Source organism: Oncorhynchus masou, chromosome 12, assembly GCF_036934945.1.
Source record: "Oncorhynchus masou masou isolate Uvic2021 chromosome 12, UVic_Omas_1.1, whole genome shotgun sequence".
In the NCBI taxonomy this organism is placed as follows: Eukaryota; Metazoa; Chordata; class Actinopteri; order Salmoniformes; family Salmonidae; genus Oncorhynchus; species Oncorhynchus masou.
In genome coordinates this window covers 74,312,329-74,330,436 of record NC_088223.1, presented here as the reverse complement: position 1 = coordinate 74,330,436, position 18,108 = coordinate 74,312,329, and the positions used below count along the sequence as shown (strand labels likewise).

The 18,108-nt window shown below is 42.3% G+C and overlaps 1 protein-coding gene across 1 annotated transcript in view; it reads left to right on the top strand.

Annotated features, from left to right (window-relative positions):
- The window catches only part of LOC135550803 (rho GTPase-activating protein 32-like), a 242,205-nt gene that overhangs the window by 46,710 nt on the left and 177,387 nt on the right, over window positions 1-18,108 (top strand). The gene's annotated exons all lie outside the window — the stretch shown is intronic.

Below are 18,108 nucleotides of genomic sequence, written 5' to 3'. Positions count from 1 at the left end.
CCCAAATGTTTAAATGGTAGTGTACATGGCACTGCAGGGTGAAGTGACTAGGCATCAGGATAGCTGGTAGAGGTTGATGACAAATCGGTAATTGGGCTTTTTGGATGCCGATTATGGACGATTTGCATTGCAATCCACGAGGAAACTGTGTGGCAGGCTTGACCACCTTTCGAGTGCAGTGTCATAAGGATCTTGTGGCTGCAAGGAGCCAAGGTAAGTTGCTAGCTAGCATTAAACTTATCTTATAAAAAACTATCAATCTTCACTTAATCACTAGTTAACTACACATGGTTGATATTAGTAGGAAAGCTAGCTTGTCCTGCGTTGCATATAAATTAACAGGCACCACATTAATTATCATTGAATCACAGCCTACTTCAATTTTGCCAAACGGGTGATGGTTTAACAAAATATTAACTAGGGAAATTATCACTTCTTCGCTTTCGTTCAGTGCAACCACGAGCCGCCTGGCTCGTTGCGATCTGTGAACTACTTTGCCAGAATCTTTACATTATTATGACGTAACATTGAAGGTTGTACAATATAACAGCAATATTTCGACTTAGGGTTGCCACCTGTTAGATAATATACGGAACGGTTTAGTATTTCACTGAAAGAATAAACGTTTTGTTTTCGAAATGATCGTTTCTGGATTTGACCATATTAATGACCTAAGGCTCGTATTTCTTTGTTTTATTTGATTAAGTCTATGATTTGATAGTGCAGTCTGACTGAGCGGCGGTAGGCAGCATCAGGCTCGTAAGCATTCTTTCAAACAGCACTTTCCTGCGTTTTGCCAGCAGCTCTAAGTAATGCTTGAAGCACAGCACTGTTTAACTTCAAGCCTATCAACTCCCGACATTAGGCTGGCAATACTATAGTGCCTATAAGAACATCCAATAGTCAAAGGTATATGAAATACAAATGGGGGATAGTCGACGCGTCAAAATTCCTAAAATAACGACAACCAAAAAATTTAACTAGGAATATTGAAGAACTGGGAATATTGATCCACCAGCCTTCATATGTTCTCATGTTCTGAGCAAGGAACTCTAACGTTAGCTTTTTACATGGCACATATTGCACTTTTGCTTTTTTCTCCAACACTGGTTTTGCATTATTTAAACATGTTTCCATTATTTATTTGAGACTAAATAGATTTGATGTATGTATTATATTAAAGTTAAATAACAGGGTTCATTGTTCATTCAGTGTTGTAATTGGCATTATCACAAATGTATACAGTGGGGCAAAAAAAATATTTAGTCAGCCACCAATTGTGCAAGTTCTCCCACTTAAAAAGATGAGGCCTGTAATTTTCATCATAGGTACACCAACTATGACAGACAAAATTAGAAAACAAATCCAGAAAATCACATTGTGGGATTTTTAATGATTTTATTTGCAAATTATGGTGGAAAATAAGTATTTGGTCAATAACAAGTTTATCTCAATACTTTGTTATACCCTTTGTTGGCAATGACAAACATTTTCTGTAAGTCTTCACAAGGTTTACACACACTGTTGCTGGTATTTTAGCCCATTCCTCCATGCAGATCTCCTCTACAGCAGTGATGTTTTGGGGCTGTTGCTGGGCAACACGGACTTTCAACTCCCTCCAAAGATTTTCTATGGGGTTGAGATCTGGAGACTGGCTATGCCACTCCAGGACCTTGAAATGCTTCTTACAAAGCCACTCCTTCGTTGCCTGGGCAGTGTGTTTGGGATCATTATCATGCAGAAAGACCAAGCCACGTTTCATCTTCAATGCCCTTGCTGATGGAAGGAGGTTTTCACTCAAAATCTCACGATACATGGCCCCATTCATTCTTTCCTTTACACGGATCAGTCGTCCTGGTCCGTTTGCAGAAAAACAGCCCCAAAGCATGATGTTTCCACCCCCCATGCTTCACAGTAGGTATGGTGTTCTTTGGATACAACTCGGCATTCTTTGTCCTCCAAACACGACGAGTTGAGTTTTTACCAAAAAGTTATATTTTGGTTTCATCTGACCATATGACATTCTCCCAATCTTCTTCTGGATCATCCTAATGCTCTCTAGCAAACTTCCGACGGGCCTGGACATGTACTGGCTTAAGCAGGGGACACGTCTGGCACTGCAGGATTTGAGTCCCTGGCGGCGTAGTGTGTTACTGATGATAGGCTTTGTTACTATGGTCCCAGTTCTCTGCAGGTCATTCACTAGGTCCCCCCGTGTGGTTCTGGGATTTTTGCTCACCATTCTTGTGATCATTTTGACCCCACGGGGTGAGATCTTGCGTGGAGCCCCAGATCGAGGGAGATTATCAGTGGTCTTGTATGTCTTCCATTTCCTAATAATTGATTTCTTCAAACCAAGATGCTTACCTATTGCAGATTCAGTCTTCCCAGCCTGGTGCAGGTCTACAATTTATGTTTCTGGTGGCCTTTGACAGCTCTTTGGTCTTGGCCATAGTGGCGTTTGGATTGTGACTGTTTGAGGTTGTGGACAGGTGTCTTTTATACTGATAACATGTTCAAACAGGTGCCATTAATACAGGTAACGAGTGGAGGACAGAGGAGCCTCTTAAAGAAGTTACAGGTCTGTGAGAGCCATAAATGTAGCTTGTTTGTAGGTGACCAAATACTTATTTTCCACCATAATTTGCATATAAATTCATAAAAAATCCTACAATGTGATTTAAAAAAAAAAATCGTTGAAGTGTACTTGTGATGGAAATTACAGGCACAATTGGTGGATGACTAAATACGTTTGCTCCACTGTATAAAAATCGGCCGATTTTGATCAGTTTCGGCTTTTTTTGGTCCTCCAATAATCGATATCGGTGATGAAAAATTATAGTCGGTCGACCTCTAATAGATGATGGTGGTGATAATAATAGCAAAATGAAGCATGGCGTAGCAGCAGCATATGGTGAGTCTAAAAGTGTGTGTGTTTCGGTATGAGTGGGTATGCAGTGTGTGTGTTTATAGTGTGTACTCTGAGTGTACAAAACATGGCATGCTCTTTCCATGACAGACTGACCAGGTGAAAGCTACAAACCTCTATTGATATCAACTGTTAATCTACACTGATTAAAGTGGATTTAAGGGGAGGAGATGGGTTAAAGAAGGTTTTTAAGCCTTGAGTCAATGATTGTGTATGTGTGCCATTCAGAGTGTGAATGGGCAAGACAAAATATTAAAATTCCTTTGAACGGGGTATGGAAGTAGGTGCAAGGTGCAGCAGTTTGTGTCAAGAACTGCAACACAGCTGGGTTTTGCACACTCAACAGTTTCCCGTGTGTGTCATGAATGGTCCACCACCCAAAGTACATCCAGCCAACTTGACACAACTGTGGGAAGCATTGGAGTCAACATGGGCCATTATCCCGGTGGATTGTTTTTGACACCTTGTATTCCATGTCCTGACAAATTGATGCTGTTCTGAGGGCAAAAGGGGGTGCAATTCAATATTAGGAAAGTGTTCCTAATGTTTTAGGAAAGTGTTCCTGTGTTCCTAATGTTTTAGGAAAGTGTTCCTAATGTTTTGTGCACTCGGTGTGTCGTTTTGAGTGTGCATAGAGTTAGTGCAGGTAGCCCGGGTAAACATTAGATAACTATTTAGCTTCTACCCCAAGCCATAGGCTGCTGTCTCGGAGCCTTTTGATCTGAGAGCCGACTCTCCGGTACCGTTTGCCCGAACTGTAACAGAGTATATAGTCTATGGCTTGGGTGGCTGGAGTCTTTGGGAATTTTTCAGGCCATTTTTGACACCGCCTGATATAGAGGTCCTAGATGGCAGGGAGCCCCAGCAATGTACTGGGCTGTCTGCGCCACCCCGTTGCCCTTTGCGGTCTAGGGTGGTGCATTTGCCGTAAGTGGTGATGCTGCCAGTCTAAATGCTCTCGATGGTGCAGCTGTAGAACGCTTTGAGGATCTGAGGGGCCAATGCCACATCTTTACAGCCTCCTGAGGAGGAAGAGGTGTTTTCGTGCCCTCTTCATGACTGCGTGTGTTAAGTCCTTAGTGCCTCCAGATCATTGAATGATATATGTTTGCAAGGGGTTAGGGGGTGAAATAGTCATTTAAGTCCTTAGTGATGTGGATACCAAGGAAATTGAAGTGCTTCAGCCCCCTTGATTTGGATGGGCGCATGCTCTCCTCTCTTTCTCCTGTAGTCCACGATTAGCTCCTTGGTCTTACTGATGTTGAGGCAGAGGTTGTTGTCTTGGAACCACACTGCCATGGAACCACACCTCCCTCCCTGTAGGCTGTCTCATCACCGTCCATGATCAGTCCTATCGCCGCTATGTCGTCAGCAAACTTGATAGCGTTGAAGTCATGTGTGGCCACGCAGTCGTAGGTGAACCGGGAGTACTGGATAGAATGAAGCACACTCCTTTGAGAGGCCCCGTGTTGAGGGTCAGCGTGGCGGAGGTCTTGTTGCTTACCCTCACCATCTGGGGCCTACCCATCAGAAAGTCCAGGATCCAGTTACAGAGAGTGGTGGGTGCCCAGCTTGGTGATGAGCTTGGAGGGGGCGATGGTGTTAAACACTGAGCAATAGTTTATGAACAGCATTCTCTCATATTTCCCCTCTTGTCCAGGTGGGAGAGGGCAGTGTGACATGCAATTGAGATTGCATCATCTTTTGGATCTGTGACTTCAATTAGTAGGAAGTCCATCGTAAAATAAACAGTCCTCACGTCTGCTCCTCTTTGCTTGAAAGCCATTTACAGAGAAACTTCACACCAGGTCTTCATGCCTAGAGCAACCCCCTCTTTACAGCGTGCGCTAAGAGCGTCGCTGTGCCTCTCTTTACTCTTCTCATTCTTGAGTGTTGTTTGGCGTGGCTCCCTGTGTTCCTCTGATCAGAGGCTGTAACACTTAACTGGCACGCTGTGCCCCGGGCCCATGCCAACCGGCTGGTCAAGTGAAAACCATCTGAGTGCCCCCTGGTATACTGCACGGTTCTCCACATTTGCTCCACTAAAGTCCATTGATTTGCTGCCCGGCTGGGCGAATCCTCCCGCTATCTTACTCATTCTCTTTCTTGGTCTCAAGCTTTTTTTCACTCTCGTGCTTTACATCTTTTTCTTCCCTTTAGTTCTTTCTATTTGTCTCTCTTGCTCACTCTCAATATGCATTTCACTCTCCCTCTTGCAGTTCCTACATCCCTTGCAATGTTCAGGCAATATTTTTAAAAACTTAACTGACAGCGAAAGTAATGGTGTACTTAACAATTAAAATTGTAATGTAAGTGAAATCTACTTTGTATGTACCTCATACTTGTCATTCTCAAAACACATTGGCAGAGCAGCACAATGTGTCGGTGTAGCACTCCCAGGGGAGCCATCTTCACCACAGTCAGCACCCCTCCTGCACTCTCGCCCAGCTTCTACTCTTGACTCTCCTTCTACAGCAAATTAATATTGAAAAAAGGTATGTACAAATAGGGCTGTGAAGAAGCCATACATATCAGGTTAGGAGTCAATAAACTTAACACTGAAATTGCACTTGATCAGGCCGACAGCTTGTGGAGGGCTGTGTGAAATGATAAAATAGTATATTTGGCTGTCACACTACAGCACACTCCAGTATTGATTTCATGTTAACAATAGAGAGAGAAAAGTTTACATCAGTCAGAGATATACTGTTTAAGAGCATTGTGACAGATTGCATTAAAATGTGTTCCCATCTAAATGCAACTTATCTTTCTTTCCATCCCGGCATCTGTCATGCACCATGAATGTCTGTTGCACACAGGCATTCAGAATATACACTACTTTTCGAAAGTTTTGGGTCACTTACAAATGTCCTTGTTTTCCATTAAAATATACATGAAATTAGTTGCAAAATGAATAAGAAATATAGTCAAGACATTGACAAGGTTATAAATAATTGTTTTTAATTTAAATACTAATTGAGTCCTTCAAACTTTGCTTTGGTCAAAGTATTCTCCATTTGCAGCAATTACAGCCTTGCAGACCTTTGCCTCAACAAATCTCCCACTTTACCACCACCAAAGCACCCCCAGACCATCATATTGCTTCCACCATGCTTGACCGATGGCGTCAAGCACTCCTCCAGCATTTTTTCTGCGTCTCACGAATGTTCTTCTTTGTGATCCGAACACCTCAAACTTAGATTTGTCTGTCCATAACACTTTTTTCGAATCTTCCTCTGTCCAGTGTCTGTGTTCTTTTGCCCGTTTTAATATTTTTATTGGCCAGTCTCAGATATGTATTTTTCTTTGCAACTCTGCCTAGAAGGCCAGCATCCCAGAGTCGCCACTTCACTGTTGACGTTGAGACTGGTGTTTTACGGGTACTATTTAATGAAGCTGCCAGTTGAGGACTTGTGAGGCGCCTGTTTCTCAAACTATAGACACTAATGTACTTGTCCTGTTGCTCAGTTGTGCACCGGGGCCTCCCACTCCTCTTTCTGTTGTGGTTAGAGCCAGTTTGTGCTGTTCTGTGAATGGAGTAGAACACAGCGTTGTACGAGATCTTAAGTTTCTTGTCAGTTTCTTGCATGGAATAGCCTTCATTTCTCAGAACAAGAATAGACTGACGAGTTTCAGAAGAAAGTCCTTTGTTTCTGGACATTTTGCGCCTGTAATCGAACCCACACATTTTGATGCCCCAGATACTCAACTAGTCTAAAGAAGGCCAGTTGTATTGCTTCTTTAATCAGGACAACCGTTTTCAGCTGTGCTAACATAATTGCAAAAGGGTTTTCTAACCATCAATTGGCCTTTTAAAACAATCAACTTGGATTAACTAAGACAACGTGGCATTGGAACACATGAGTGATAGTTGCTGATAATGGGCCTCAGGTTATTGCATGGTTTGCTTTCTCCTTAAAGTTATTTTGAAATCTGACACAGCGGTTGCATTAAGGAGAAGTTTATCGAAAGTTCCATGTATAATAGTCGTATCTTTTTTCAATGTTTGAGTATTTCTGTAAATTGATGTAGCTCTCTGGAATATCACCGCATGTTTTAGAACTACTGAATGTAACGCGCCAATGCCAGATTTTTTTACAATATAAATATGAACTTTATCAAAACAAGTCCTATGAGTGTCATCTGATGAAGATCATAAAACGTTAGTGATTAATTTTATCTCTTTCTGCTTTTTGTGACTCCTCTCTTTGGCTGGAAAAAAATGGCTGGGTTTTTCTGTGACTTGGTGATGACCTAACATAATCGTTTGTGGTGCATTCGCTGTAAATCCTTTTTGAAATCAGACACTGTGGCTAGATTAACGAGAATTGTATACAATGGTGCAGAGGGGTTGTTCCCTCATGTGTCTCCTGTTTTTCATTTGACTGCTCCAACATATCAGCATATCCCTTGATGTTGACATATTTTAGCTTAAATGACTATTTCACCCCCTAACCCCTTGCAAACATATATCATTCAATGATCTGGAGGCATTGACGTGTGTGTTTGTGCATTAAAACACTGTTGGTCTTTTCCAACTACGCCTATGTTTTACGTGTTTGCTTTCAATCATTTTAATGATCAGATTTGGTGATCCAGCAATGGAAAAAGAGAAACCATTCTGGCCTTATCAACACACTAGAGCAGCATTGCCTTTATCAGATCCTCTGTCAAGATTTCCACTGGTACTGGAGCTAATTTTGCAGCCTCGCTCTCTGTGTGCCATCCTGTTTCACATGGGCCTTAATTAAGGAGCTGTTCAAGTGGAATGAAGACTCAGTTCCTGTAGTCTCACCCCGAGCCTCTGTGTGCTTTTCTTTTGAATTAAATCTAGAGTAGGCCGGCGGTAGCGCACAACCCCCTCCTTTTATTCTTCAACCCATCTCTTGATTTCCTTATTCACATGCTTATACACATGGGAAGAGTTTCTTCAGAAATTTTATTTTTCCGTCTTTATTAATTAATTTCAAAGGGGTAAACTGTGGGTGGACAGTAATCCTGTACATTTACAAGCCAGACTCTCAATGCCAGACTACATTATTCTGTACCTGTAGGTGACTTGCATCCATTACGTATTTAATCCCAAGTGCACCAACAGTGTTTCACTGACTATTCACAATGGAGACCCTCTTAGACCCTAAACAACAGTAAAGATGAATGTAGAAATGCTTAATGCTCGGAGCATGGGGATTGTTGACCAATCATGTTCATGTTGTCATGCTGCATCACATGGTTCTAAACCATTCGTCAGGTATTTCCTAAAAAGTTAAGGAATGAGTCAAAACAACTTATTCTCCTGTAAAGTACATTGTCACGATTTCAAAGCTATATGATATTACGAAGAACAAGTTATTTTCAGGGATGTGAGATTATCTTTAATTTTGTGCATCTTGTTCACGTAATTTCTCCTAATGATGGGTTGTTGAGCTAGCGCCCAATTGAATCCCATTCACTCCTGGTAGGAATGTGGTCCTTGAACCAGAATGCACTGCGCCACTCATTGAAAATGAACAGTTATCATTCTCATTGGCATTATTACGGCTAATGCTAACCTGGTTAGGCTCTCCTTTCTTTGAATATTGCTGAACGCACTGCTTACAGGCTCACTTCCTCCCTCTTGTTTGTCGTCAGAGGTTAATTTTGTAAACAAGTGATGATACTGATGTGTGGCCACCCAGGCCTATAGGCTACAGGCTAACCTACCGTAAGAAGTTAGGTAAGTGGGAGTTATCCATGAGTGCCAAATGGCTCATGGGTACCAAACAGTGTCATTTGAATTCGGGATGGGCACGGTTATACAAATATCGGAACGGATGTTGGTATTCGATTACTTGGGAGAGTATTCATTTTTTTTGAAAAAAAAACAGCCCTTTTATATTTATCTAAAATGTTATAAAATGATCTATGTTACATTGCTTCATAGCATTCAAGGATAAACCATTACATTTGACATTAAGAAAACAAAAGTTTTTGTTTGTCCGCCCCATTTAAAAAAAAAAGAAGAAAAAAACGCACCAGTGGCCTAGACATGTTTCACATGTGTAGCTTGTTATTGTGGTCAATCAAAGCAGGGCTACAGTCACACTCCATGTGTAGCAGGTGAAGTGGGAGATTTCTAATCAATGCAAAATATAATTCAAATTACGTAATTAAATTGGCTAAATGAGAAGGCTACAATGATCATCCAACAGGTAGGCTGTTTCGAATGAATGGAGTTGTTGTAGACATTGGACAGGGAGCGCAGCAAAATAGCCCCCAATTAGCCTTGCTACTTTCGTTAGCTGGCTAGTAGCTAGCTAGCTTCTTTACGATTTGACGCAGTCAAGAAAGGTACTACCAGATGGTATGATTTGTAACCTATGGCAGCAACACGTTTCTCTTACTAGCGCGAGTCTGTTTGGCTACTTTCTCCCTCTGTGCCACACACAGATTGTCAGAGCGCAGCGGACTGGTGCTCTCAAGTCACGAGCAAGTCTCCAATGAAGTTTAAAAATATATTTTCTTTAAAACATGTATTTCGACCATCCCGATAACCCAAAGAATATCATAGTAATCAAATGCTGAAATAAATCCGAATGCCCATCCCTAATGTTGAATATATGTCCCCTAATTTGTATTCAGGGAACATGCATAACCAACTGAAAACAATGAAATGTTATCAAAATGAAAACTGCTCTCTGTTCTTTTGCCTTGCTAGCTATTGCCAACAGTTGGTTGATAAGTAGCCAGATAGTGTCTTTTCTCCATCTGTCCTGTCATATTAGGGCTGTTGGGGATATAAGCTTCCAGTACCTTTTGAACAGCACTGGAAGCCCACGAGGATTTGTGGTTGTCAGTGTGGGAGCCGAACGGCAGAGCCCTGGAGATTTGCACAGTCCTTGTGTGTCTCATCCTCCCATTTCATCTCCCATATTTTAGAATGTTTGGAGTCACAGCTCAAACTATCTACGCCACAGATATCACCTTCATTATCCCTGGTTCCCAAATCCCAAACAGATTTACACAATGCTACACTGTTGGTCACACTTAAGGGGTGTCCTTATGATGTACACTGGGAATGAGCCATAATGAGTCGCTATGTTGGCATGAAGTAAACTAGAGGTCGACCGATTTAATCGGAATGGCCGATTAATCAGGGCCGATTTCAAGTTTTCATAACAATCGGAAATCTGTATTTTTGGGCGCCGATTTGCAGAGTTTTTAAAAATATATATTTACAATAACATTCCTGCCTCTCTCTCGTTGCACTCCACAAGGAGACTGCCTGTTACGCGACTGCAGTATGCCAAGATAAGTTTAATGCTAGCTAGCAACTTATCTTATTAAAAACAATCAATCATAATCACTAGTTAACTACACATGGTTGATGATATTACTAGATATTATCTAGCGTGTCCTGCGTTGCATATAATCTGACTGAGCATACAAGCGTACAAGTATCTAAGTATCTGTCTGAGCGGTGGTAAACAGAAGCAGGCGTGTAAACATTCATTCAAACAGCACTTTCTTGCGTTTTGCCAGCAGCTCTTTTTGCGTCAAGCATTGCGCTGTTTATGACTTCAAGCCTATCAACTCCCGAGATGAGGCTGGTGTAACCGAAGTGAAATGGCTAGCTAGTTAGCGCGCGCTTGTAGCGTTTCAACCGTCACTCGCTCTGAGCCTCGGGGTGGTTGTTTCCCTTGCTCTGCATGGGTAACGCTGCTTCGATGGTGGCTGTTGTTGTTGTTGTTGCTAGTTCGAGCCCAGGGAGGAGCGAGGAGAGGGACAGAAGCTATACTGTTACACTGGCAAAAGTGCCTATAAAAACATCCAATAGTCAAAGGTTAATGAAATACAAATGGTATAGAGGGAAATTGTCCTATAATTCCTATAATAACGACAACCTAAAACTTCTTAACTGGGAATATTGAATACTCATGTTAAAAGGAACCACCAGCTTTCATATGTTCTCATGTTCTGAGCAAGGAACTGAAACGTTAGCTTTCTTACATATCACATATTGCACTTTTGCTTTCTTCTCCAACACTTTGTTTTTGCATTATTTAAACCAAATTGAACATGTTTCATTATTTACTTGAGGCTAAATTGATTTTATTGATGTATTATATTAAGTTAAAATAAGTTGTTGTAATTGTCATTATTACAAATATTTTATTTTATTTAAATCGGCCGATTAATCGGTATTGGCTTTTTTAGTCCTCCAATAATCATTATCGGTATCGGCGTTGAAAAATCACAATCGGTCGACCTCTAATATAAACCCAGACAAATGTGATCAAGAATTTGGGTGACCTAGTGATTTAGCTTCAAGGCGCTCCCTCAGAATGCATGGGGGCAATGGAATGCTGTGCTGTCTCAGCTGTTGGCTCTGCGAGTGACTGGTGCCAGAACATCCCCACACAACTCTTGTTTTGGATGAATCAGACCTTGACTGTGCACTCGCTATTACCTCACACCAAAGACCCCACACCTAAGCATGATGCACAATGTATAACCCAGGGATGTCGAGTATCAAAATACACACTTCAAAAACACTCATGAATATGGATGCCTTTTCTTTACATGTAGTTTCACGGCAGCTGTCCTACTTTTCCCCTCTCTATCTTGTATGCTGTGACTCATTAAAGAAGATGGCAGCGCCCAAGTCTCATAGAGGAGGCATGCCTACAGGCATCTCCTCGCCGTCTCTGGCTTGTCTACAAATAGGTGTCCTTATCCAGCTTGTTGAGCTAGCGTAGTGTTAGCCCGCAACTAACAGGATCAGCATTGGCATGCTAGCTCTGCCTCATTAATCAAAGTGAGAGTGAAGGTAATGAGGAAGAAACAAGCAGGGAAATATCCTATCAGTGACCATAGGGAGGGTGGTAGCCCATCTCCAGTTATATACTTTATCAAAACAGGTGAGAGATATCACAGTGGTAGGCAAGCATCAAATGTAGCTTATCTGGCAAACAACATCAGCAAGGCGCACCAGGAAACGTATGCGAGGCGCCATTGAATAATCACTTATTGATTTGTACTTGTCTGTTTGCAGGTCACCTACAGTGGTGACCTGACTCGGAGTTCAGCTAAAATCCTCTCATTCCCACTGCACAGTGGCAACAGGCCCCTGCACAACACTCCTCGGGGCAATGAGTCATTCTAGGCAAAGTCGCTGAGCCATTGCACAGATGCACTGCAGAGGACATAAAGAAGATGCATTTCACTCACTGGCAACCGAAGGTATTTACGAACCTTTGTTGTTTTTTTAATTGTGTTTTTTGACCTCTGAGTGGTTTTAAGGTGGCTGACATCCCAATTCATTAATAGTTCACAATTTATCCAATGACGAAACGGGGAGAATAAGGCAATCTGAATAATTAAAATCTGTACTAGACTGTGATGTTTGTTTCCACCTGATGGGCTTCATCAACTCAATCACATTTTAATTGTCTATTATTCAAATGAATTGCTTGCGTGGGTTTAGCGTTCATAAAATGAAAATGTTGTTAACTCGGTTTTCGTTTAGTCATCACCTCATCCCCTCCCTGTGTATCCGTTCTGTGACCGAGTCAAAGCTCCCAGAGGAGTGTACTGGAGATAATTGCAAGGTGTGGACAAGCTTTCGCTGCAATTACATGTTGGCTGACATTCTGTGACTAAAGCTGAAACACACTCCTCCTGTATTATAGTAGGTGCCATGGGGGGGGGTCGGTAGATTCCGTGCTGCTCACACAGTGTGACCTCTACGACACTTCCTTTTAGTGCCCAATCACCACTGGAGCCCCAGGAGCAAAACTTATTTTTTTTGAGTGGAAGGTCCTCTTTGTTAATCCACTAAGCTTGCAGGTCTTTGTGCAAGCCTGGGAGACTCTCCACTTGGTCCCTCTGTCATCCATTCATTTATTTATTTAGTTATTTCTGGGGCAGCCGGCTTCCCGTCAGCCAGTAGTCCCAGATCTATTTGTCAGCGTAGGTCCTACCCCTCCTCACATCAGACTCTATCAACCAGACTATTTATTTCCAATGTTTTGGTGCTGGAGTGTCTGCAGCAACACATATCCAGGCAAGTCTGAACATGTCTGGAGAGCTCTGAATTCATAAACGGAGTAGGTGGATAATCAACGTTATCAATCATTGCATTATGAAGCATTTTTGTGGTTTTGCTGGCTGATAAACTATAATCCGTATTTTAATGGCCGTACCTGTGAGAGAGACAGCAGACCTATACGGAAAATATGGGGATGTCCAGCTTCTCATCAATCAACTCCCATATCCCAACCGTAATCGTTTGATCAAACACCCCAGAAAAGCAGTTTGAAATGCAAGCAAAGTAACACAACCATGATTTATAGCTACAGTGGTATTCTCCATAAACAGGTTGGGTATACAGTAGGCCTATTACCCAGTTTTGCTTCTCATGACAACACATCTAGGGTCTCTGACAGGCTTTGGGTCACTTTCCTACTTCCTAACCTTGTAATATTGATGTGAAACTTGCATCAACTGTGGTAAGGTTTGATTACAATACTGGGTGGGGTGAATATATTTTATGACATACATGTTTTGTTAACTAGTAAATAGTAGGCTACAGCAAAGTGTGATTAAATCATTTCTAACTTGTTAACAATTTCTGCTAGTTAGTTTTTGCTACCATGTGTGTTTTCGGTTGCTTGAGCCTGCCGACTGAGTGTTAATTCACCTGTTTCCATACATGTTTCATTTTAAAACATTTATCTTACAAAGGAGTTTAATCTAGGTTTTTATCTGTACAAGGAATTGTTGTTTGTTTTACTTGTTTTTTTCCTAATCTTTACAGGAAGTGCCCGTGGCATTAATCTGATGTGTGGACACATTTCACTGCAGCTATTGTAGAAGGAAAAGCTGTGTACATTTGCAAATACTGTGCCAAATCATATGTGAAGAATGCAACAAAGATGCAGAATCATCTGACCAAGTACATAAAGTTCCCTCAGCACTCACAAGCAACCTCTGACAAAAGTCCCTCTACTTCTATTTGAGGTGAAAATGTTGAATCAGACATCTTATCGATAGCAACAGCTCATGGTCCTCCTGGAATGAGAAGTGTCTGACTCAATGGATGAATGTAGTCAGAGAAATGCTGATGAATGTCTTGCTTGAGCTGCGTATGCAAACGGTTCACCTCTGATGCTCACAGGCAGTGTGTATTGGAAGAGATTTATGAATGTTCTTTGCCCAGCATACACCCCTCCAACCAGACATGCTTTATCTACTAATTTGCTGGATGCAGAGTTCAAGTGAAGGTCAAGCAGATCATAGAGAAAGACGGCTGTATTGCAATCATCTCTGATGGATGGTCGAATGTTCGTGAGCAAGGAATAATTAACTACATCTCCACCCCTCAACCAGTATTCTATAAGAGGACAGACACAAGGGATAACAGACACGCCGGTCTCTACATTGCAGATGAGCTGAAGGCAGTCATCAATGACCTTGGACCACAGAAGATATTTGCACTGGTGACAGACAATGCTGCAAACATGAAGACTGCTTGGTCTGAAGTGGAGGAGTCCTACCCTCACATCACACCTATTGGCTGTGCTGCTCATGCATTGAATATGCTCCTCAAGGACATCATGGCACTGAAAACAATGGATACACTCTACAAGAGAGCCAAGGAAATTATTATGTATGTGAAGGGTCATATAGCAGCAATTTACCTCACCAAGCAAAGTGAGAAGAATTAGAGCACCACATTGAAGCTTCCTAGCAACACCCACTCACAGAGTGGGCATGTATGCGTGTTGTTGTCATCATGCTTGACAGTCTCCTGGAGGGGAAGGAGTCTCTCCAAGAAATGGCCATATCACAGTCTGCCGATATAGATAGCCCCATCAAGAGGATCCTCCTGGATGATGTATTTTGGGAGAGTGTGGTAAGCAGCCTGAAACTCCTGAAACCTATAGCAGTAGCCATTGCACAGATTGAGGGAGACAATGCCATCCGGTCTGATGTTCAGACTCTGTTTGCAGATGTAAGAGAAGAAATCTGTACTGCACTGCCCACTTCACGGTTGCTCCAAGTAGAGGAAATTGCAGTTCTGAAATGCTTCAAAAAGCGTGAAGACTTCTGCCTGAAGCCCATAAACGCAGCAGCGTACATGTTGGTCCCCAGGTATGCTGGCAAGAGGAAGGTTCTTGACAGTCTGGTGAAGTACACTACCATGCAAGGGCTTTGGGATGGAGATGCAATATGGCAGTCGTTCCAACATATCTCACAGCCACCTGGTGGAAGGGACTTTGTGGATCTGAGGCTCTTTCTCCTGTTGTCTCCTCCATCCTCCATATCTCACCAACATCAGCTGCCTAAGAGCACAACTGGACCTTGTTTGGGAACACACACACCAAAGCACGCAACAGGCTGACCAATACAAAGTTTGAAAAATTGGTGGCCATCCGGGTGAATTTGAGACTTTTTGAGCCTGAAAAATGAGCCATCCTCAACAACGTTGGAAAGTTACCGTGACGATGAGGCCCCAGAGTCTGATGTTCAAGAGGTGGTCCAGGGAGAGGAACTGGAAGCCTGAGAGGAAGACAACCAAAGCTTTAGTTTCTAGACTACCATTTCACAGATATATGTTAAATGTTTTTGGGAGATGCGATTAGATCATTGGGAATCATTCAATATTCCCTTTTGTTCAGTGAAATCATCCCATGTGAAGTCAACACTTAGTCAGATTCGTAACTAAATAGTTTTAAAAAACTTCTATTGGAAGGATTTAATCATTTGTAACTATGTCTACTTATGATAAGGTAAAAGGTTTATGTTTCGGTCTCCATATGCTATGGTAAATATATCCAATGCAAAAAACATTACATTTAAATGGTGTTAATATTAATTTGCATATTTCCTTTAATTCCCATATGTTTCTGTTAATACCCACAAAGTTTCTATCTCTGAATATTCCCCAAAATATGCAACCCTGGTCACTCCCCAGAGTGAACCCCATGATAATGCTAGCTACCTGCTGCATGACAATATGAGCGGAGATGGAAGGATTTAATTGATGATTTGTTGTCAGAGATGGCTGTGTTTGATTAGGCCCCATGTTACATCTGTGGGGAGGTTATAGACCAATCAAAGGGCCATTGAAAAACCATGTCCAACCTAAATGCATCATGTATTGTCAGTTGCAGTATACGTAAAGTTCATTCTTGTTATTTTATTAAATTGTCAATAAAAGAAAAGCATAATTGAGAATGCTTACTATTTACGGTACACATACAAGCACACTTACACTATGTATACAAAAGTATGTGGACATCCCATCAAATTAGTGGATTCTGCAATTTCAGCCACACCCGTTGCTGACAATTGTGTAAAATCAGGGACACAGCCATGCAATCTCCAAAGACAAACACTGGCAGTAGAAGGGCCTTAATGAAGAGCTCAGTGACTTTCATTGTGGCTCCGTCATAGGATGCCATCTTTCCAACAAGTCAGTTCAACAAATTTCTGCCTCGCTAGAGCTGCCCAAGTCAACTGTAAGTGCTGTTATTGTGAAGTGGAAACATCTAGGCGCAACAACGGCTTAGCCGCGAAGTTGTAGGCCACACAAGCTCACAGAACGGGACTGCTGATGTGCGTAGCTTGTATAACTTATCTGTCCTCGGTTGCAACACTCACTACTGAGTTCTAAACTGCCTCTGGAAGCAACTTAACCACAAAAACTGTTAGTCTGGAGATTCATGAAATGGGTTTCCATGGCCAAGCAGCCGCACACAAGCCAAAGATCACCATGTGCAATGCTAAGCGTTGGCTGGAGTGGTGTAAAGCTCTCCGCTATTGGACTTTGGACCAGTGTAAACAGGTTCTATGGAGTGATGAATCACGCTTCACCATCCGTCTGTCAAACGGACGAATCTGGGTGTGGCGGATGCCAGGAGAACACTACCTGCCCGAATGCATAGTGCCAACTATAAAGTTTGGTGAAGGAGGAATAATGGTCTGGGACTGGGCCCCTTAGTTCCAACGCTACAGCACACAATGACGTTCTAGATTATTCTGTGCATTCCAACTTTGTGGCAACAGTTTGGGGAAGGCTCTTTCCTGTTTCAGCATGCCCCAATGCACAAAGCGAGGTCCGTATAGAAATGGTTTGTCGAGATTGCTTTGGAAGAACTTCACTGGCCTGCACAGAGCCCTGACCTCAATTCCTTCGAACACCTTTGGGATGAATTGGAACGCCTTATCTCCTGCTATCAGTGCCCGACCTCACTAATGCTCTTGTCGTTGAAAGGAAGCAAGTCCCTGCAGCAATGTTCCAACATCTAGTGGAAAGCCCATGATTTTGGAATGAGATGTTCGACAAGCAGGTGTCCACATACTTTTGTTGATGTAGTGCGAGTGTGTGTTTTTGTATATATACACTGTGTATAAAACATTAAGGACACCTGCTTTTTCCATGACAGACTGACCAGGTGAAAGCTATGATCCCTTGTTGATGTCACTTGTTAAATCCACTTAAATCTGTGTAGATTGTAATCTGTGTTTATCTGTGTAGGCTTGAGACAATTGAAACATTGATTGGTTATGTTTGCCATTCAGAGGATGAGTGGGCCAGACAAAATATTTAAGTGTCATTGAATGGTGTATGGTAGTAGGTGCAAGGTGCACCGGTTTGTGTCAAGAACTGTAACGCTGCTGGGTTTTTCATGCTCAACAGTTTCCGGTGTGTATCAAGAATGGTCTACCACCCAAAGGACATACAGCCAACTTGACACAACTGTGGGAAACTTTGGGCTCCTGAGTTGCGCAGCGGTCTAAGGCCCTGCATTTCCGTGCTAGAGGCGTCACTACAGACACTGGTTCAATTCCAGGCTGCATCACAGCCGGCCCTGATTGGGAGTCCAATAGGGCGGCGCAAATCGGCCAGCATCGTTGGTGTTTGGCCAGGGTAGGCCATCATTCCATGTGACCGTTTAGTCACGTTAATTAGGCTTCTCCTGATGCTGCTGATGGTCATTAGTAGCCTACCGACCTTGCTAATTGCCTGGTACTTCACACTGTCACTCTGATTTCATGGTGCACAACATTTCTATAGGCTAGGCAATTGCATGAGGAAACAGGTTGATGTCCTCTACTAAAAATAGGATTTCATCAGCTTTCTATAGGCTAGGCCTACTATATTTATTTCTCAACTTTCCTAATATATTATG